The sequence below is a fragment of the Cupressus sempervirens genome, chromosome 7 (genome assembly GCF_028749045.1).
Source record: "Cupressus sempervirens isolate cs-2001-9-10 chromosome 7, ASM2874904v1, whole genome shotgun sequence".
Classification (NCBI taxonomy): domain Eukaryota; kingdom Viridiplantae; phylum Streptophyta; class Pinopsida; order Cupressales; family Cupressaceae; genus Cupressus; species Cupressus sempervirens.
The window spans coordinates 820839460-820855152 of NC_143124.1; positions in this window are offsets into that span (position 1 = coordinate 820839460).

Below are 15693 nucleotides of genomic sequence, written 5' to 3' on the forward strand. Positions count from 1 at the left end.
AAGAGGGAAATAGTTCCTACACACATGGTTGCAAAGTAAAAGGAAGATACATGTTTCCTACTTGACATCGATAAATGTATTATACAAGAAATACAACCTATGACATTTTGGTTACAATTAATTAGCTATGAAGCTAATGAAGACATAATTGTTGTATGTGGAGCCTAATAAGACTCAAAGATTTATTCAACGTGGTTTCCCCCAGATTACTTCTACAAGGGTTTGGGGGCACTGCCCCCAAGATGGGGTCAAGGTACAACTAATTTTCTATTGGACGACTTATTCTAGCCCTAATTGTGTAACTTGCAAAAGTTTGCACAAAATGGCTTGTTGGTTTAAAGAATAATTCTGACAGTTGAGTGTCAATACACTTAACCATTTTTCACTATACATGTCAAGCAAAGAGTAGGTATCGAGTGATATCAAGTGCCGATTGATATCAAGTGTCGAGTGATATCAAGTGCCGAGTGATATAAAATGCCAAGTGATATCAAGTGCTGAGTTATTCAGGTGCCGAGTGATACACTTTTGTTTAGGTGCCAAGCTATCCAGGAAATAGCATGTGTCGAGCATCAGTAATGCTTCAGGAGCCGAGTAACTCAGGATATCAGCATAAGAGTTTGTAATTGCACAAACTATGATGTAAACTGTTTTTGTAACCAACATAAGGTAAATCTCGAAAGATCTAGAGATAAGAACAAATCTTTTACATTTCCTATGCAATCTGCATGCAGCCAATTGGAAAATTGGTAAGGCATGCAACCAATCAGCGAAAAGGGAAGTATTGAGCGAAAAATTGAGATTCAATGTGGATCGTAGATCCATATCTAACCCTAAGTCTTCGAAGTCTTTTTAAGGAAGACAAAAGATTCACTGTAATGATGATGAGAGAAGGAGAATAGTGTTAAGGGAAAAATATAATGGAATTCAGTGAAAGAAGACATAGAGAGTAAGAGCAGCAATTCAATATTCAGTTGATCAGAACAAAGCAAAGGAGACAAACAGAAATCAGATCTTAGAGGATCGAAATCAGAGAGAGAGCCAGAACAAGTGCTTGCATTCAGCAATCAAGGATTGCAAACTATCAGGTTTATAATACCTAATACTCTCTTACCATTGTATTAGAAAGGAAATCTTATGTAGATAGGTTGGCTTAACAGCTATTTGTAGATCCTTATCAAAAGGTGATTAAATCCTTTAACAGGGTGACACTTCATGTTAAGTGTTTGTAAATCCCTTAACTAGGTCACTATTGACACTGTGTAAAGCCTTTAACAAGGCAGACCATCAGAAGTGGTTGAACAATATTACTGCAGTGAATTTTTGTGGGTATCATCCCCACCCTAGTTTTACCTTCTTATTTCTGGAGGGTTTATGGGTTACCAAATTCCAGTGTTATGTGTTGTTGATGAATGTCTTAGTTTCATATTTTCATGATGTATTTACATGCATGCAATTTACTTTCAGATAAAATTTTTATTGGATAAAGTGTAATACTTCTGATTCAACCCCCCCTCTCATCAGTATTATTTCCAATATTCCAACATGGCTTAGGGTTAGGGATTTCATAATGTATGGTGTTATTGTAGCTTCTTGTGGTGGTATTGAGCTATAAGGGATTATGGATTGTAATCACTGGATAATAATAATATTGGACTTGTTGTTGGTGGACATAGCCCAGGGATTGGGTCAAACACATTAAATCATTGTATCTTGTGTTCGCTTCTATGCGATTTTTTTTTTTGAAATTGGTTATATTTGCATGTACCTATTATTTATGTCTGTGCTTAATCCTAACAAGTGGTTGTTGGAAATATTAGAGGAGTAACTAGGGTGGGGGGGGGGGGGGGGGGGAATTAGTTACCGCTAAAATAAATCCCAGATCCCTTAGATGTCAACGATAAAATTTAGACTAATAAAACTTAGTACTGCTGATACTTGGTAAACACACAGAAAGTCGTTGTAACTTGGTAAATGTAGAACATAGATTACTTTACTAAATCTTAAGTTATCAGTAATTTCTTGCAAGCATGAAAGAAATAACATGAACACATGAGACACCAGGATTTAATGTGGAAACTTAATTTGGGAAAAACTACCAATGTAACTAGTTACTATTTTTCACTCTTCTAAAGTGAGCCCTATTAGGAGCCAACCTTGTTAAAGGTTACAAAACACACTATTAGGTGTGACCCTATTAAAGGATTTAATCACCCTGTTAGGAGTGGCCTTGCAAAAGTTCTTAAAACAATTCAATGGAATTGCTACCTTGTTAAAGGATTTACAAATGGTTGTTAAACGAAATTTATTAAGAGATTTTAGTTCACTGCTACAATGGTTAGAGAGTAACAATGAAATGACCTGATTATGATGCAACTAAATTGTTGATTACAGATCTCTGCTTTAGTTCATACTTGATCCTTCCTGATCGAATAATATTTTTCTACTCCACAAGAATATCTTCTTATCCTTCAAGTTCGCTTCCTCTCTTCTTATCTCTTTCAACTTATTCAACTTGCATCTCACACACTTTGAAATCACAACTTGACCTTTTACTTATACCTTCTAGATTATCAAGTCATCTCAAATACAAATTAGAATAACCAATATTCATCACCTTAGTCTGTTAGAATCAATAGGTAAATTAATTATGTTGTACATGCCAAAATAAGAAAATCCTTTGGTAGCTAACCCATCTCGATAGAAACTGATTCTAAAGCAATTTCCTGTGTTAACCAATAAAATCTTGATTAACACTGCGAACTTACAAAATTCCTTTGGTAACCGAGTGAGCTCAGTTAACACTGACTCTATTCAACTTACCCTTTGTTAACCGAGTGAGCTCGGTTAACACTCTTTTCTACATAACTTCCTTCGACGCCTGAGGGAGCTCGGTAGAAACTATCTTCTACATAGAGTAAACTTAGGAATGTTCGACAGACTAGGAAAATTGTCTTCATTGAACAAGTGAGCTCGGCATGCACTGACTATCAACTAATATGACATTTGTGTAACAGCAAAGACAACACACAATTAATCAATTGTATCCAACAATCTCTCTCTTTGGCATTGATAGCAACACAACATATCATAGCACAATGAAATTTTTGAGAACAAGACTCCCTCTGTCAAAAAGTTTCTCCCTCTTTGATTTTATGTAGAAAAATTTTCTTTTAGTGTTCTCCCTCTGTAAATGAACTTCTTAACTTCTTCCTCTGCAAAATTTCTAAAAGATATGACAATAAACTTCTCCCTCTTTGACAACACATGCCAAAGAAAATTTTGATTAGTGCCAATGTACCTTGAGTACAGATTCATATGTATTATGTCCTTGTTAATACTACATCAACTGATTGATTTTCAACTTGGTTCTTGTTTATGCATCACTAAACTTTATTTAGTGAGCTTCATATAGGGGAATGACCCCTAGCTTACCTCTTAGATATAAAAATGCATCCTTAGGTAATGGCTTGGTGAATATTTCTATAATTTGTTCTTTTGTATGCACATATTCCAATCTTATTCCTTTTTCCTGTACTAATTCTCTTACAAAGTGATACTTTATAGCAATATGCTTTATTTTGGAATGCATCACTAGATTCTATGATATATTGATTGCACTGGTGTTATCACAATGCATCACTATTGGCTCTTTGATTTCAACCTTCATCCTTCCAACAACTATTGGAATCAAACAATGTTAGAACAATTCACTATTGCTACTAAATATTTTGCTTCTGCTATGGATTGAGATGTGCAATTTTGCTTCTTGCTTGTCCAAGATACTAGCATTTTACCAAGAAAGAATGCTCCACCACTGGTGCTCTTTCTGTCATCAAGATTTTCTGCCCAATCAACATCAGTAAATACTTTTAGATCAAGGTTGCCTCCAAGTTTGTACCATAAACCATAGTCTTAAGTACCTTTCAGATATCTCAAGATTATTTTTATTGCCATCATGTAATTTTCTCTCAGTTTAGCTAAGAATCTTGCTATTATCCCAACTACTAAGGCAATATCAAGCCTTGTATGTACCACATACGGTAATTTCCCAATCATTGATCTGTATAAGGTCTGATTTACTTCTTTGGAGTCATCATCTTTTATAAGCTTAAGTCCAATACACATGGGGGTTCCAACTGGTTTTGAATCTTCCATTCCAAATTTTTTGAGTATCTCTTTGATGTACTTAGATTGAGTGATATAGATACCATTTATGTTCTATTGAATTGTTGTATCTGCAATTCAATAAAGAGTTTATTTCACCAAACATGGACATTTCAAATTCTTTATTCATTTGTTCTGAAAATGCTTTGCATAAATCATCATTTCTTGTGAATAGAGTATCATCCACAAATATTTCTGCCAACACGATCTTCTTGTCTGGTCCTTCCTTGATGTATAGGATATTGTTATCATTTGTTCTTTGAAAACCAATTCTATAAAATAATGATGTAGTATTTCATACCAGGCTCTAGGAGCTTGTTTGAGACCATATAGGGCTTTGTGTAATTTGCAGACCATGTCTTTTTTGTCTGGATCAACAAAACCTTATGCATGTTCAATGTAGACTTCCTCATCAAGAATTCTATTCAAGAATGTGGATTTAACATCCATCTGATATACTTTGAATCCTTTGTGATTTGATAAGCAAGTAAAGTCCTAAAACCTTCTAATCTTGCAACAGGGGAAAAAGTTTCATCGTAATCAATACCTTCTTCTTAAGAATAACCTTTACATACCAACCTTGCTTTATTTCTTGGTACTTTTCCATCTTCATTCAGCTTATTTCTGAATACCCATTTTTTACCAATTACATTTTTATTTTTGGGCCTAGGTACAAGAGTCCAAGTTTTATTCTTTTATATCTGTTCTATTTCTTCATTCATAGCCTCAATCCAACTTTCATTTTCCAATGCATCTTTAGCACTTCTAGGTTCAAATTTAGCAAGTAAACATATACCTTTTAGTTTGCTTCTTGTCATTGTTCCATCTGATTTGTCTCCAATAATCTGATTAGGTGCATGATGCCTTCTAACATATTTAGCCAATACAGGTTCTTTGACTTTTGAATGGACTACTCTATCTTCATTTTGAATTTCAACTTCTAGCTTAGGTCCTTCTATTTGTGGCTCAGGTTCTCTAGACTCAGTATGCACTAACTTAGTATCCTCTAAATGTGATTCTAGTCCCTGTGACTCAATTTGAACTTCCTGCAACTCAATAGCTAATGGAGATTTGGAGAGCTCGAGAGATGAAGTCTTCTTTTGGTCAAATGTGTTTGGCAATGTATCAGGTTCATAGTAGACAAACCTTCTGTAATCTTCAGGTTGCTTTTTGCTTTCTTCTTTAGTCTTTTCTACAAATTCATCAATTCTCACATGTACACTTTCTATGATTTTGTGAGTGGACAAATTCAGACATTTACATGATTTACTTCTATACAAATATCCTAGAAATATACCTTCATCACCTTTTACATTAAATTTTCCTTTTTTAGATTCCTTCGAGATATAACATTTGCTGCCAAATACTTTCAAGTAACTTACATTGGGTTTGTATCCATAACATAGTCCAAAAGGACATTTTGTTTGAGTCCTTCTTCAACTGAACTCAGTTCAAAGTATGAACTGTAGTGCTGATAACTTTCTTCCAGTATTTGATAGCAACATTCTTCTCAATCATTAGTGTCCTTGTACAATCCATGATAGATCTGTTTCTTCTTTGAGCTATTTCATTGTACTCAAGAGTACCAAGGGTCGATACTTGTCTTTTGATTCCTCTTTCAATGTAGAAATTATTGAATTCATTTAAGATGAATTTACCACCTCTATATGATCTTAAGCATTTCAATCTTTTTCTAGTTTCCTTTTCTACTCTAGCAAGATACCATTTGAATTTCTCAAAAGCTTCTAATTTTCCTCTGAGATACATAACAGTCATCATTCTAGACTAATCATCAACAAAAAGAATGAAAATTTTTTCTCCACTATAAGTTTCTATTCCAATGGGTCCACATAAATTAGTATGCACAATTTCCAAGACATCTTCCAACTAATAGTTTTTTGCTCTTAAAACTAGTCTTTCCCATTTTACCAATTTGGCAATTCTTGCATAATCCAACATCGGGTTTCTTCAAACTAGGGAGACCTCTTACTCTTTTGAGTTTGCTAATCTTGACCATATCATTAAAGTTCACATGACATAGTGTTCTATTCCATAGCCAGCTTTCTTCTACTTGAGCAATAAAACATGAACAATCACCAAGATCAAATAAAATAGGTTACCTTTTGTTTGCCTACCTGATCCAATCAAATTTCCTTGGTTATCCAACAGTCTTGCCTTGCCATTCATGAATTCTACCTTGAATCCAATATTTTTCAGTTGTGCTACACTTAGTAAATTATGCTTTAGTCCTTCAACCCAATAGGCATTATCACATACAAGTTCATTGGTTAATGAGATTCGGCCTTTCCCTTTTATGCAACAAGGTTCATTGTTTCCAAACCTTACACTACCTCCATCATAGTGTTCAAAATGTTCAAACTTAGTTTTGTCTCCAATCATATGGTGAGAACATTCATTGTCTACGATCCATGTGTCATTTTTACTAACATGAGAGACAAGTGTCATCTTATCTCCTTCATCATCAGATTCATCTTTTACAACAATATACACTATTTCATCTTCACTGTTATCAGAATCTTTAGCCATAAAACAAGTTTTCTTACCTTTGTCTTTGTAGGATTTGTGACCTTTGAATTCCTTCTTGCCTTTGTAGTTGTGGCTTTTCTTTTCTTCCTTTCCTTCTTTGTTTGGACACCTAGCAACAATATGACCAATTTCTTCACAAGAAAAATAGATTAGAGAGATTTTACCTTTGTACTTTCCTCTATTCCTGGAATATTTCTTTGCAAGTAGAGCTTCAACAATTTCAAGATCACTATCAGAACTTTCTTCAGTTTCTTCCTCACTTTCTAATTGATTATCTTTTATTTTCTTGCCTTTTTATTTGAGTGAGATTTTAGCTTCAAATGAAAACTCAATATTCTTGGAAGTAGGAACATAGTTGTCAAAGTTGTCTAGTTCAAAAGTTGTCAATCTTCCTACTAGGGCATCCAAGCCTATCTTGTTATTTGGATCACATCTCTTTTCTTGAATAGTAGATACTCTAATTGCATAAATGGGAAGCAAAGTTCTGAGAACTTTATTTACAACAGTTTCTTCTTTGATTTCTCCTCCAGATGCTCTAATTGCACTAACACTGGCCTTGATTCTTTCCACATATTTTCCTACATTTTCATCTTCTCTCATCCTCATTTTATCAAATTTTCATCTAAGGCTTTCTGCTTTGGCTCTTCTTACATTGTCATCTCCTCCATAGATTTCTTTCAGCTTGTTCCACATATCACAAGTAGTTTTACAATCTTTGACCTCATCAAATTTAGCATAATTGAGAGTAGATGCAATGTCAATCATCATGATGTTATGGTTCTTCTTCTCAGCAATATCATCAATTGATAATGTTCCAGTGGGAGTTTTATATTCTTCATCAAGATATTTGCATCCTGAATCACTGATGGTAGGCAAGTGAAGCCTCATAAGTCCTTGCCATGTTGCAAATTTGTCTTTGTTCAGCTTTGGAATCTCTCTCTTGTAAGACATCCTGATCTTTGGCTTAGGTCCTTGAAACCTTCTCTACAAGCACCAAAATCTCTAATAACAATTGTTGGAAATATAAGAGGAGTAATTGAGAGTGGGGGGGGAGGTGGTGAATCGGTTACCACAAATCACAGATCCCTGAGATGTCAACTATAGACTGATAAAACTGATTACTATTGATACTCAGTAAACACACAAAAAGTTGTTGTAACTCAGTTAATGCAGAGTGTGAATTACTTTAGTAAATCTTAAGTTATCAGTAGTTACTTGCAAGCATGAAAGAAATAACACGAACACATGAGACATCAAGATTTAACGTGGAAACCCAATTTGAGAAAAACTACCAATGTAACTAGTTACTTTTTTTTCACTCTTCTAAAGTGAGCCCTGGTAGGAACCAATCTTGTTAAAGGTTACAAAACACACTCTTAGGTGTGTCCCTATTAAAGGATTTAATCACCCTGTTAGGAGTGGCCTTGCAAAAGGTCTTAAAACAATTCGATGGAATGGCTACCTTTTTAGAGGATTTATAAATGGTTGTTAAACCAACTTTGTTAAGAGATTTTAGTTCATTGCTACAATGGTTAGAGAGTAACAATGATATGACCTGATTGTGATACAACTGAATTGTTGATTATAGATCTCTACTATGGTTTATACTTGATCCTTCCTGATCGAATAATACTTTTCTGCTCCACAAGGATATCCGCTTATCTTTCAAGTTCACTTCCTCTCTTCTTATCTCTTTCGACTTATTCAACTTGCATCTAACACACTTTGAAATCACAACTTGACCTTTTACTTATACCTTCTAGATTGTCAAGTTGGCTCAAATACAAATTAGAATAACCAATATTCATCACCTTAGTCGACTAAAATCAATAGGTAGATTAATTAAGCTTTATATGCCAAATTAATAAAATCTTTTGGTAGCCAACCCAACTTGGTAGAAACTAATTCTAAAGCGATTTACTATGTTAACCAATAGAAGCTCAGTTAACACTACGAACTTACAAAATTCCTTTGGTAACTGAGTGAGCTCGGTTAACACTGACTCCATTCAACTTACCCTTTGTTAACTGAGTGAGCTTGATTAACACTCTTTCCTACATAACTTCCTTCGACACCTGAGTAAGCTTGGTAGAAACTACCTTCTACACAGAGTAAACTCAGGAATGCTCGGTAGACTAGGAAAATTGTCTTCATTGATCAAGTGAGCTTGACATGCACTGAGTGTCAACTAATATGACATTTTTGTAACATCAAAGACAACACACAATTAATCAATTATATCCAACAGTGGTATCAGAGCCAGACTGTCATCATTTTTTTGTTTTTTTTAGCCTAACCATTGTCGTTTTTGTTTTTGAGCTATCCTTTACGAGAAGGTCTCATGGTTGAGTGGGAGAAATGGCAGATGAGGGTAATATAAAGGTTGAAAATTTAAATGGGCAAAACTTTCAGTTATGGAAAATGCAAATGGAGGACTATCTTTATCAAAAGGATTTATGGAAGCCATTGGAAAGAAAAACCAAGAAACGGGGAATTATGACAGACGAGAACTGAGAGACTTTAGATACAAAGGCACTTGGAAGCATTTGATTATGCTTGGCACCATCATTGAAATTTAACATTACAAAAATGAACACGATGAAAGAGTTGATGCAAACCCTAGTGGAACTGTATAAAAAGCCCTCCACCTCAAATAAGGTATTTCTCATGAAGAGTTCATTTAATATGAAGATGGAAGAAGGTGGATCTACTGTAGATCATTCAAATGAGTTATTAAAATTACTAGTCAGTTATCTTCTATGAATGTCAATTTTAAGGAAGAAATTAGGACTCTCTTGATTTTGTGTTCTTTACCTAAAAGTTGGAATCACTTGGTAATGGTTGTGAGTAATTATGTTTCTGGATCTAATATCCTAAAATTTGATTATGTGATCGGTGTTAGTCTGAGTGAGGAAACTCGTAGGAAAATCTCAGGTGGATCTACATTAGGAAGTTCTTTGAATGCACAAAGCAGAGGTAGAATGATTGAGAGAGTAAACAAGTTTGGAAATCGTGGGAAATCGAGAGGAAAATCAAAGGGGAAGAGGTCTAAATCTAGAGGACTGAGAGATTGTTGGCACTGTGAAAAATTACAGCATAAGAAGAAATATTTTTGGACTCGAAAGAACAATGAAGGAGATAAACTAGAAGGGAACAAGGAGGAAAATGTGATAAGCAATGAATTTGAAGAGGATGATTTGCTTCTTTCTTTAGAAAGTGTTGATGATTCTTGGGTTTTATATTCTAGGGCTTCATTTCATGCTACAACCCATAGAGGTTATTTAATTGATTATGTCCAAGAAGATTTTGGGCTTGTTTATTTGGGGGATAATGAACCCTATCAGATTGTTAGAAAGGTAAAAGTTAAGATTAAGTTGCAGAATGGGAATCATTGGCTACTACATGAGGTAAGACATGTTCCAAGGCTAAGTAGGAATTTAATTTTAGTAGGGCAAATCTGTGATTAGGGTTGTGTGGTTACTTTTAATGATAAAAATTGAAAGGTTTCAAAAGATTCTCTTGTAGTAGCAAAAGGTGTGAAAGTAGGCACCTTATATCTTTGTGCAGGTCATATTGTTCCTACTACTTTAATTGTTTCAGAAAAAAATGAATTTTAGGAATTGTTGTTGTTGTTGAGCAAGGAAAACAAACAATTGTTGTAGATTTTAATACAATGCTATGACACTAAAAACTTGGGCACATGAGTGAGAAAGGTGTGAAATTAATTCATTTAAAGAAATGTTTACCAAGTCTGAAATGTGTCAATATAGATTTCTATGAAAATTGTGTGTATGGAAAACAAAAGAGAGTGAGTTTTGTGAAGAATGGGAAGGAGAAAAAAATGAGAAGTTAGAGCTTGTGCATACAGATTTATGGGGACCAACTCAAGTATCTTCCCTTTGTGGCTCTCATTTTTATGTTATATTTATTGATGATGAAACTAGAAAAGTGTGTGTTTATTTCCTTGGACAGAAATCTGATATATTTCAAACTTTTAAGAAATGGAGATGCTTGGTTGAAAATGAGATTGGTAAGAGATTAAAATATCTCATATTTGATAATGGTGATGAGTATTGCAATTATAAATTTGAAGATTATTTCTCCACTATGTTATTCATAGACAAAAAATTATTCCAAGGACTCCATAAGAAAATGGAGTGGTTGAATCCATGAACATGACAATAATGGAGTGTGCAAGGAGCATGAGGTTGCATGCAAGGCTGCCCTTAAATATGTGTGTGGAGGTTTTCAATAGTACTATAAATTTGATCAATAAAAATCCCTCTACTCCTTTGGGTTGTGGTATTCCAAAGGAAGCATGGACTGGTAAGAATGTGAGATATTATTTTCTCAAAACCTCTGCTTGTGAAGCATTTGCACACATTGACTCTAAAAATAAAAGTAAGCTAGAAGCTAAGTCAAAGAAATGTATGTTTGTTAGATATGGCATTGATGAATTTGGTTATAGGCTTTGCAATTTTAAAAATCATAAAATTGTAAGAAGCATGTATGTCATATTTAGTGAGAAAGTGTTGCACAAAGATCTGTTGCAACAACATGAGAAGAAAGAAAATGATTATGTAGTGTTGGATGATACTCCAAAAGATGATGTTCTAGTAGTTCCTCATGATGTGCAACAACCAGAACAACAAATACCACACACTTGAGTGAATGTTAGATGGTCAACAAGGCTAAGTAGACCTCTAGAAGATTTTCTCCCTCTGTGTACTCTATTTCACTAACTAATGTTGGTGAACCTAAATGTTATGATAAAGTTGTGCAGGTGGATACAAAGAATCAGTGGGAATATGCAATGAAAGAAGAAATGGACTCTTTGCTGAAAAATAAGACTTGAGATTTATGCAAGTTTCCTACAGGTAAAAGGGCTTTACAGAATAAATGCGTTTACCGATTGAAAGAAGAGGATGAAAGTAAGAAAAGATTTAAGGTTAGGTTATTGGTAAAAGGATTTGCACAAAAAAGGGTGTTTATTTTGATGAGATATTTTCTCATGTTGTTAAAATGACTTCTATTAGTACTATTTTAAGTATTGTGGCTATTGAAGATTTACATTTGGAGTAGCTTGATGTTAAAACAACCTTTTTGCATTGTGGTTTAGGATGAAGAGATATATATTGTACACCTACAGGGATTTGCAATCAAAGGTAAGGAGAACTTAGTGTATAGATTATAGAAAATTTTATATGGCTTGAAGCAAGCACCTTGGCAATGGTATCTAAAACTTGAGAGTTTTATGCATGAGCATGGATATGGTATATGTCATTGAAATCATTGTGTTTATTTTAAGAGGTTAGATGATGACATCTACATTATTTTATGTTTATATATTGATGATATTCTTGTAGTTGGGTCTAACATGGATCGCATTAACAGGTTAACAGAATAGTTAGTACATTCATTTTCTATTAAGGATTTAGGGGCAACACAACAAATCCTTGGTATGAAGATTTGCAGAGATAAAAAGAATAGAAAATTGACATAATCTCAGGTTGATTATATTGAGAAAGTGTTACAACATTTCTTTGTGGAGAATGCTAAAGTTGTCAGTACACCTTTACCTATTCATTTGAAATTGACTAAGGAAATGTGTCCAAAGACACAAGAAGAGGAGGATAAGATGTTCAAGGTACCTTATGCTTCAGATGTAGGAAGCTTAATGTATGGTATGGTATGTACTATACCAGATATTGTACATGTAGTGGGAGTTGTTAGTAGGTATATGAGTCATCTAGGGATTAAGCTTTGGAATCCAATCAAATGGATTCTTAGATATTTGAGAGGAACGCCCAGTAAGTGTTTACATTTTGATGGCTCTACTACTAATTTATAAGGCTATTTTGACTCATATTTCGTAGGAGATATTGATACTAGGTGGAGTACATTAGGTTATGTATTTACTATTGGTGGGATAGTAGTAAGTTGGATTTCTCAGTTGTAGAAGGTTAATGTTTTATCCACTATAGAGGCAGAGTATGTTGCTTCTAGAGAGGTAGCCAAGGAGATTATATGGCTTCAGTTCTTCATGAAGAATTGGGACACCCACAAAGGGATAATTATTTGTTACTAATAGCCTGAGTGTCATTCATCTTGCGAAGAATTCTTCTCTAAATTGAAAGACAAAATACATACAATTATGGTACCATTTCATTCAGCCAATTTTGGATGATGGATAGTTAAACTTGGAAATTATACATATAGATGATAATCCAACAGAGATGTGTACCAAGGCAGTAACAAGGGAGAATTTGAACTCCTCTTCAGCTTTGGTTGGTCTTTTAGGCTGAACAGAATAAAAGAATAGCAGAGTCCAGGGTGGTTTGATATTCTAGTGGGAGCTACAGGTTTAGCAATGCTATGATCAGTCTCTAAGTGGGAGGTTATTGTTGTGGAGTATGGTCAGTCTCCAAGTGGGAGATTGTTGTAATGTGGGGCCTAATCAGACTCAAAGGTTTATTTGACGTGGTTTCCCTCCAAATTATTTCTACGGAGGTTTGGGGGAAGTGCCCCCAAAAAGAGGTCAAGGGACAGCACCCCATGTGTGCTCCTTGTCATAGTACAGGGTGGGATCTAGGGGCAATGCCCCCACAAGGGTTTTCAAGGGAAGTGCTCCCAAAGCCAAAAATGACCTTATATTGTAAAAAGTGTTGGCATCTATTTCTCTATTGGACAACTTATTCTAACCCTAATTGTATAAGTGGCAAAAGCTTGTATAAAATGGCTTAGGGTTAGGGATTTCATAATGTATGGTGATATTGTAGCTTCTTGCAGTAGTGTTGAGTTGTAAGGGATTGGGGATTGTAATCATTGGATAATAATAATATTGGACTTAATGTTGGCGGACATAGCCCAGGGATTGGGTGAATCATGTTAAATCCTTATGTCGTGTTCTCTTCTGTGTGATTTATCATTTTTTGATATTGGTTATATTTGCATTTAAATGTTATTTTTATGTGTGGTTAATTCTAACAATAATAAGAACACATGATAATGAATTGTTATCTAGACTGTTGGCAGACATAGCCCAAGGATTGGGTGAACCACGTTGAATCCTTATGTCATGTTCTCTTCTGTGTGATTTATCATTTTTTGATATTGGTTATATTTGCATTTAAATGTTATTTTTATGTATGGTTAATTCTAACAATAATAAGAACACATGATAATGAATTGTTATCTAGACCTATAGATGTCAAAACTCAAAGATTTGGAACTTATGAGGAAGCATTCTCTTAAATCAAAATGGAGTTGAATAAACTAGTTATCCAAAGAAAATTGCAGAGGATGATGAGCATGTTATCAAAGATTTGGAAGTGCAAAACCAAGCACAATAGACACGAGTAAAGAATGTGAGCAAAAAAATCCTATTGAGTTGACTAGTGAAGAATAAGAAGAGAAAGATATACCTTCAACTAAAAGGACCTATTAGAGGAAAGGTAAGAGGAAGACACATGGTCCCACAAGGAAAAGGAAATCCAAATAGGTGGAGGAACAAAAGGTTAGTGAAGAATAATATGACATATAAGAAGAGACAGCTACAAAGTGTACTAAAGAAGATGAACCTAATAAAACTAAGGAAAGTAGTAAGACTACATACACCAATGTATATTTCATTATGAGTGACATAGTGAAGAATGGAAGGTTGGATGATATAGAAGGCAGCTATGAACTCTCTAATGATATAGAAAAGAAGAAGATAGAGGAAGTATTTTTTAGATATATGCATAAATTTTATAGGACACCAAGTGAAATTTAATGGACAATATCCAAAGATATTTACAACCTTGTTGATGGAAGATAGAGAGAAGCATTAAAACTAAACATGGAAACTATGGAAAAATTAGTCATGGAAATAACTTCATAGCTAAGTAGAGAAGAAATTGAGATATTCATTGAAGTAGAGAGACAAGATTTCAGTATCAGGACGAGCTACAAGAATTATAATTGGAGATACTCAAAGTGTACATGATGAAACTATGAAAATAAGGAAAAAGATAATGACAACATCGGAAAAGATTAATATAAAGAAAAAGGAAATAGACATAAGAAATGATAGTACGTTGGATAAACCTATCCTACCTCAATCTTACATTCCAAATTGGGTTTCCACATTAAATACTGGTGCCATTTATTTGTGATGCATGTTATTTACTATTATTTATTTTACTCTTGGTCAATATATATTGAACAAAGAGTTAAGTAATGAACAAAATGTTGTTAAGTTTTTGATGAGTTGATATAAGGACCAAGTGGTTGAATGAGATTGTTAAAGTTATTTAGAGTTAGTGAAAGTTGAATATGTACATTCCCCCCCACACTCTCAATAAATACTTCTTCCTCTAGTATTGCATTCAAATATGTTGACTTTACATCCATTTGATAAACTTTAAGTAAAAAATTTATAAGCCACATATTCTAGTAGTATCCTAATTCCTTCCAATCTAGCAACCGGTGCAAATGTTTTCGCATAATCCAATCCTTCCTCTTATGCATAACCCTAACTGGCTAATCTATCCTTTTTTCTTATGACTTCTCTTTTTTCATTTATCTTATTTCTAAAAACCCACTTTGTTCCTATAAAAATTTTATCTTTAGGCTTGGGAACTAAAGACAAAATCTTAATCCTCTCAATATGTTCTACCTCTTCCTTCATTTCTTGCTTCCACTCTTCATCTTGTAATGCATCTTTTACCATCTTGGGTTCCATCTCTGATATAAGACATGTTGTATTCCTTGCTCTTAATTAGATTTAGTTTGATATTCTTTCATATTTGTCTCCAATTATGTATGATAGGTTGTGATTGATTTGTATTCACCTTGGTGTAATAGGTTCCATATTATATTTTTTCTCCTCATTCAGTTGTCCTTGTTGTGTTGTTAACAACTAACATTATGTTATTAACTAAGCGTTATCGATTTTTTCTATTACATGTCTAGCTTCTCTCTTCCCATGTTCACCAT